The following is an 8,174-nucleotide window of genomic DNA, read 5'->3' on the forward strand; positions in this document are numbered from 1 at the left end:
GCCGCGGCCGCAGCCGCCCGCAGCTGCCGCAGCGGCCGCAGCCGCCCTAAGCGGCCGCAGCCGCCCGACGCGGCCGCAGCCGCCCTAAGCGGCCGCAGCCGCCCGACGCGGCCGCAGCCGCGCAGCGACCGCCACCGCCCTCAGCGGCCGCCGCCGCCCTTAGGGGCCGCAGCCGCCTGACACCGGCCGCCGCCGCCGAGCCGGCGGCGCCGCACAGCAGCCGGCGGCGCCCCCGACCGCCTGAAGCCGCCGGGGCCGCCGCAGCCCGACGCGGCCGCAGCTGCCCGCAGCAGCCGCAGCTGCCCGCAGCGGCCGCAGCCGCCCGCAGCGGCCGCAGCTGCCCGCCGCGGCCGCAGCCGCCCGCAGCTGCCCGCAGCGGCCGCAGCCGCGCAGCGACCGCCACCGCCCTCAGCGGCCGCCGCCGCCCTCAGGGGCCACAGCCGCCTGACACCGGCCGCCGCCGCGAGTATCGGCCGCCGCCGCGAGTACCGGCCGCAGCCGCCGAGCGGCTGCCGCCCCGCAGCAGCCCGCGGCGGCCGCAACCGCCCGCATTCGCCGGGCCGGCCGCAGCAGCGGCCGCAGCCGCCCGCAGCCGCCTGCAGCCGCCGCGACTAGCGGCCACAGCCACCGAGCGGCCACCGCCGATTGCAGCGGCCGCAGCCGCCCTTAGCGGCCGCAGCCGCCCGCAGCGGCCGCAGCCGCGCAGCGACTGCCACCGCCCTCAGGGCCGCAGCCGCTTGACACCGCCGCCGCCGCGTACGGCCGCAGCCGCCGAGCGCCGGCGCCCGCAGCAGCCGCGGCGGCGCGCAGCAGCCCGCAGCGGCCGTAGCCGCCTGCAGCCGCCGGAGCGGCCGCACCAGGTCACAACCGCTGGAGCGGCCCGCAGCCGCCGGAGTGGCCGCAGCGGCCCGCAGCCGCCGCAGCCACCCGCAACCGCCGAAACCGCGCACGTTGCCGCTGCACCGAGTTTCAAGGCGCCCTCGCACGGCCGCCCGCCGCGCCGCGCCCCACACTGGTCAGTCCTCAGCCGTGCCGACTCCGCCCATTCGGCCGGAGCATTATGGGTCGGTGCCTCTATTCCGGTCCAAGGGGTCCACTCGATGAACCGGCTCCTGCGTCCCGCGGTGCCGCATCCCGCACCTCAAAGCGCCGTCGCCGCTTCCGAATCCCCGCGAAGTCCAGCCGCCAGCCTTCGCGCCTCAAACCACTCTCCGGGAAGCCCAATCGCCATGCAGGCATCTCGAGGATGCCACGACAGCTCTATGCCCGTTACGGGCCTAACCTAATGGACCGCCACCATCTCGGTGGTCTGTTACCCCGAAGGAGGCCCACTACCGCGGCTCAATATCCCGGCAATCTCCGGCCGCCGCCGCCGCTATATCCGGCTGCCGCCGCTGCCGCCATCTTGGCCGCTGCCCACCTTCGGTCATCGACATCTCCGGCGGTCGCCGCCACCATCTTCGGCTGCCGCCGCCGCCACTGTTGCTGACCATCGCCGCTCGCCACACGACGTCGCCTATGGCCGTCTTATGCAGCTGCTAGTTCGTCGCCGTCCTCGCCATCCGGCCGGCTGAACAGCCCCCTTCCACCGGTAGTCGGGCCCACCAACGCCCTGACGACTACCTGTGGAGCGCAGACCATGTGGAGATAGAGTCTACTTTGGCCCTCCACGAATTGAGGACCCCAGGACAAGATCTTTCAGGGACACCCACCAACAAGGCGGGCGTGCCGCCCCAGATGAACGTCCCCGAGAGGAACGAACGGACTGCACGCCCCCGCCGCACGACGTCGACAATGTCCGTTCTGCATCAATTAGCTTTTGATTTTGGGAATAGAGCTAAGAAGTTGTAGGATGTAATAAAAGCATCATGATGATTATCTGACCCGTGTGTTGCCCATGAAGACTGGAGATAACTCCGCAAGGGAGTTGGTATCCCTAATTATGTGCTCAAGGATCAGAACTGTATAAATAATTTTAGCATCCTAGTAGAAGCACAGACGCCACACCTTGTAAAATATTTTTGTGTTGAATTTATTTGACGTGGTCTTGAATCACTCCAATGGAATACCATCAATTCTAGAACTTTCACTCCATCAATTCTAGAACTTTCACCCTATTGAACCTACACCATTAGTGTTTTTGTATTCTCTAGATCCTAAATACACTTGAGAACCTTCCCTCTTGGTGAAAATAGTTTTTGAAAAAAATAATAATTTTGAAACTGTTTTTTCTCCCTACTAGAATTATGTTATTTCCATAATATACAAACATAGTGCATATTGTCCAATATTCTAAATGACTGTAAGGAAATGTGAATTCAATCCTTATTGTCCTCTCAGTCGTAATATTGTCTCTGATGGCTGTGCACTAAGGATTAGGTATGTGCAGTACAATGAAACAAAAGAGATTTCAATAAATATAAGGTTAAATGACGTTTTTCTAAGTGTGGACAATCATGTCTATAGAATATGATAAATATATATTCTTAGGTAACTCTCAAAAAATTGTTATGTTCTACATCTTCATCCAGATGTGTGTGGTCATTTGATACTATGTAAACTGATGTAATAAGATTTCTAAACGCATGCCGTTATGTTTCCTTATATGATGATATTCTATGTGAGTCTAAAATGGACGTGGATATGAAAATTGGCTTCCCATGAGTTTGTTATCTGTGTTGTGTATTTTTCAGTATCATTGCCTTCTATAAACCTTGATTTTCTTCAAATGTTCTGCCATTAAAACCTTTAACAGTTTTGGGAAATTTTTTTTGTGTTTATGTTTATATTAAATCTCATTGTTTTGGAATTATTTATCTTTTATATATATATTTTTGTAAGACAGGAACTCAATAAAATGAAACAAGATAGTGAAAACTAAATTCAAGTAATTTAAATATTAGTGTAAGTATTTATGTCAGCCCCAGATCATCGTATGAATGATTTTATAATTTTTTATTATCTCAAAAATATTTTCAAAGACGAAATTAACATACAAAAGTAAATATTTTATAAGTATATCACAACTATATATATCATTCATATTTTTATCATATCCTAATGTTGAGAAACTTTTAATTTAAATATCACACATATTAATCATGTTCACTTACTTTATTGTTTTGCCTTTAGGAACCTAAGGCTTCAGGATGAAGAAAAAATGTTTCCAAAAAATTTCTCAAGAAAAGTTTTTTCTTCTAAAAAAATTAAAAAAATGCTCCTGAGATTATGATTCTTTCCCTCACCATGCATGTGTGGTTGCTCAAGATTTTTTTTTTGGTGCCATTGCTCCAGTCCACATCTCATAGAATAAAAATGAGATCATCAAACTGAATCAAAGTTCTTTGTTCTTTTAATTTTTTTTTCATTTTTAAATCTTTATTTCTGATTTAAACAACATTTATTCTCAGCCTTGTTTCACTTTTAAATCCATTTCTGAGATTTTTAAATACTTCAATCTCAATATTTGATTTCTTAAATCTCTTTCTATGATTTCAATTATTTCTTTTATAAAATCTCTACCTCTGATTTCAAAATATTTCATCCTCAATCTTCTTTCATTTTTCGAATTCTTTCATTTTTAAATATCTATCTCTGATTTTTAAATCATTAATTATTTATTTTTCCAATTCTTTATTATATAAAAGCTCAATCTCTGATTTCAAAATATTTCATGGTCAATATTCTTTCATTTTAAATCTCCATATGTGATTTCCATATGGTTCATTTTCAATCTTCTTTCATGTTTCCAATTCTTTTATTTTAAAAATCACTCTCTGATTTCAAGGCTCTACTAGTATTAAAATCTATTTCCAATTTCATCTTCTAAGTTTATTTATTTTAGTTCCAAATTCCAGACCTATTCTTTTTAATCTTACTTAAGCATTGATTGATTTTGAATTTATGATTTCAAATATCATTTTTTTGGTCTCTAAGAATTATTTAATATTTTTTCAAATATCATCTTCAAAATATATTTCTTCTAGTTGTAAATCCTAGATCTACTTTTTCTAATTTCACTGAAGTACTTACTGGTTTTGAATTTCTGATTTAGAAGACTAGATTCAAAGATCTTTTGCGATTATTAGATTATTAGATTATGGTTCCCAAAATTCTGATTATGAATCTATAAATAGATTGATTCAATTTGAATTTAAATCAGAGATAAATTTGATTCTGTTGTCACAACATATCAATATAAAGGAATATCATTCAGTCAGAGAATAAATTTTATCAAAGAATACATTTCATCAGCAGAAAGTCAAAGTGAAATAAAATACCCCAATTCACTATCCTCTAAAATCTTAATATCCATTTAGTTATTAAATCCATCTCTCCCATATTTTTCTCTACTAATCACAGTAAAATATATTCTCTTAAGAATAGTATCTAAACTAATCTTTTTCTTGATTTTTTCTGTTATATTTTTCTTTTTCTTGAGTTTTGCTAGCAAGGATGCACACCAAAGATAAGGGGTGATGATCTGCGACCCTGACCCTGCTCAACTGAATCAGGGAAACGTAGGGTGATTTCTAAACTCAATATGGTTTATGTCCAGTTAACAAACACCATTGACTTCAAAGATATAGTACAAATTGAATCTAAAATCATAATTTTATTTGTGTTTAATATTTGAGTCTCTTTGAGGTATTTTGGCAAACACCTACTGAGCCCATTTAGTTTTCTCCATTTTTTTCATATTTTCTTTCAATATTATACTGTAAAAATCTTTAAAATAATAAAGCAATAAACATAGATATATCTAAGAAACATATGTATATATATATCGAAGAAAACCTTAATTAACCCTGATAATTCTCCATTATCTTCTAGCTCTCCTTCTTTATCTAATTTCATAAATTCTTATAAAAATTAAAACATATTCTCTCCTCATCTCTCTAGCTCTCAAAATCCTATCTTATATATACAATCGAAGTCACGCCACTAATGTATATAAATACTGAATCAACGTCTTCTAACCATCGAGATAATTACTATCCACTTTTCTCTCCATTATTCTTATTATATTTTATTAAAAATAAAATAACCCTATCCACTTAAATCTTAATATCCGTTTACTTATTATATCTATGTCTCCCATATTAAATAAAACCTAATTATTAATTAAAATAAATAATCACAATAGAAATATCTTCTACAAAGAATAATATTTTGACTTATCTCTCTCTAGATTATTTCTCTTATATGACTGTCATTATCCCACTTACTCACAACCTCTAATCTATATAAAAAATAATTCTCATTATAATAATATAAAATATATTATCTTAGTTAGAGACATCTTGCTTCTATCTCTCTTTACTTCCTCCTAACTCTGCTTATTATTATATATCATCCGAATTTCTACCTCTTTTTACCTTATTGCCTATCTTATCACCTTTCACTACATCATTATTATTATTATTACTTCATCTTGTATTTCATCCTAGTATTTGACTAATTTGTTTTATTGTCCTTATTATCATTTTATTCTTCTTAATCCTCATTCTAGCATTAGACATATCTTTAAAGGCAAGTCCCTGTCGAGAGGACCTCACTCCCAGCATAAATATTTGAGTGAGTTTACGTAATTAGAAATTTTATTTGATTTAGGGAAGTTAAATTTACAATGACCTTAATTTACCTATCTTATCACCTTAAGTTAAATTTACCTATCTTATCACCTTAATTTGCCTTCATTTGAGAATCTATTGGGACTATCTACCCTTGGAACTGGCACAGGGGTTTGGATACTTTTTGAAGTATACAAATTTGGTGTGTGACTGATGTGAGAAATTGAGTGAAAAAAGAAAGAATATATAAAAAGGAATAAAAAATTGGAGTAATTAGACTTATATCCAACAACTCTAGAAAGAACACCCACCATAAAACTTAGTCTTAATCTCATATCTATATCTTTATACATGTATCTCAATATATCTGGATATCAATCTATTAAATCTAAATACACTATAATAAAAAATCTAATTCTAATAAAACATGTAAAAAATGTGTATACATAAATACAATTCCATTTCATAATTGTTTCTAATGCTTACGTAGATTTTTCTTTGCTTTTTTTATGCTTTAGTTCAACCTTAATTTAGATTTTTTTCTATGAAATTTTAATAAAATAAAAAGATAAAAGAGTTTTTATGTTTCGTTGCGGAGACCTCATTCAAACAAAATGCCATATGGGGGCCAAACCAATGCTTTGTTATTGGAGCAGATAGCACATTTCATCAGACATGTGTACTTTTTTCCGATCGATTACATGGTTTCATTAATTGGAATTTTTTGTATGTAGTGATTAATAGGCTTTGGTTGTTTGCCATTCATGAATTCTTGTTTAAACAGAAAGCAAAATGAACTAATTCACCCCCACCTTTTAGTTATTTAACCATCTAGTAGGTCATTTCAAATAATCGATAAAGATACCTTCAATTTCTTTAGGCTAGGTGACTTTACAAACTTGACATGGTGGTGACACAACTCGATGAAATGATTTTCACCCTACAGTTCTTTATGTGGCCATTATTTGCGAAAAAAATGTGCTGCTTATTAATTAAAAGATATAAATCAACTTAAAATTGTGTGCTTAAAGGGCCATCTTTCCATTTTATCATTGCTAAACTGTATTTAATTCACTTGCAGCTAATTATGTGACTATCCAGATTTTGTTTTATTTTTATAGAACTTTTTGATGTCGAATTTGTGTTCAAATGGTTTTATACACCTAATTTTTTTTATTTGAATTATTCTAAATGTTTTATGGATTTTTTGTGTTTATATTTGATTAATAGTTGATCCTCCATGTGTCACCATCACAAATTTCTCTTCCATTTGTCATCATTAAATTATTAAATTTCTCCTCCACTTGTCATCATTAAATTCACAAGTTTCTCCTCCACGTGTCATAATTATATTCACAAATTACTCCTCCATGTGTCATCATTAAATTCACAACATTGTTTCTCCATGTGTCATCATTAAATTCACAATGTTGTTTCCCCATATGTCATCGTTAAATTCATAATATTGGAAGACAGGTAATTTTGACCATGGAATTTGTGGAGTCAAAATGACCAATCAATGACTAATCATGGACAAAAATTGAGCTCTTTCAATCAAAGTAAATGTAATTAATGACATGATGATGTGACCCAATAAAAACATGTTCTCCACTGTTTCACAATAAATTCAAGAGGATCCTTGACACTGTGGATGAATTGAAAATTATTCTAACTGAAATGATAATCAAATATGATAGAGCATCTTGGAGCCTAAAGCACGCGCAACACACTGAAACTAGATGAGAATATAATATTTATTTTCTGATCAAACTATTATTTCGCACATGATTTTTCATGGACACAAGTATGCATGGGATTCACACTGACAACACTATGAATAAGGGCTTTTTGTGAAAATTGGGGCACGCCTTTTGAAACAAATCGGAGCATACAAACCTTAACAAGCTGATGGCACCTTATAGGAGAGTCCAAATATCACAAATGGCCGAATGTTGGGATGTGATATATCATGATCCAACTATTGGATCAAGCTGAAAATTTAAGGGTAGCCTCTAATTTTCCCATGTTTCAATCCATTCATAAAATATTATTAGTTTAGACCAGAAATATGTAAAAATTGCTGTGGGGCTCATCTGAACAGCGGTTGCCCAGGATGGCCACAGAAAGATTCTGTAAGTGAATTGATGGAGGACCATCGAGAAGCTCCTATTCAAGCTCACCAGCAACAGTGACGTGACGCCCGAGCCGACACGAAGAACCCGACCTTCAAGTACACTGCTCGACAATTGATCGGGTAATTTATGATGTTTATTTTATTTATGCATTTCTTTATGGTAAGGACATTTAATGGGCCACCTTTTAGGCCTAGTTTTATCTTACGTTGTAATTTGTTTTAATTTGGCCCATTAGGGGAAGGTCTCTCAATTGGACCATTCCCCTAATGATCCATTAAGGCATCCACCTATATATAAATGGGGGTATGCCTTAATGGAAGGCCAAGCTTGGTATTTGGAAAATTTTCAAATTGGTGTTAGTTGTTCTTCTTCCTTCTAGTGGTGGGTCCCACCACAGATCTAACTGGAGGGAGCGGTTACTGGGGAAGGAAGTTGCCTCCGCCCAATCTCCGCCGTGATCCCTTGT

This window comes from Wolffia australiana, chromosome 10 (genome assembly GCF_029677425.1).
Source record: "Wolffia australiana isolate 7733 chromosome 10, ASM2967742v1".
NCBI lineage: Eukaryota > Viridiplantae > Streptophyta > Magnoliopsida > Alismatales > Araceae > Wolffia > Wolffia australiana.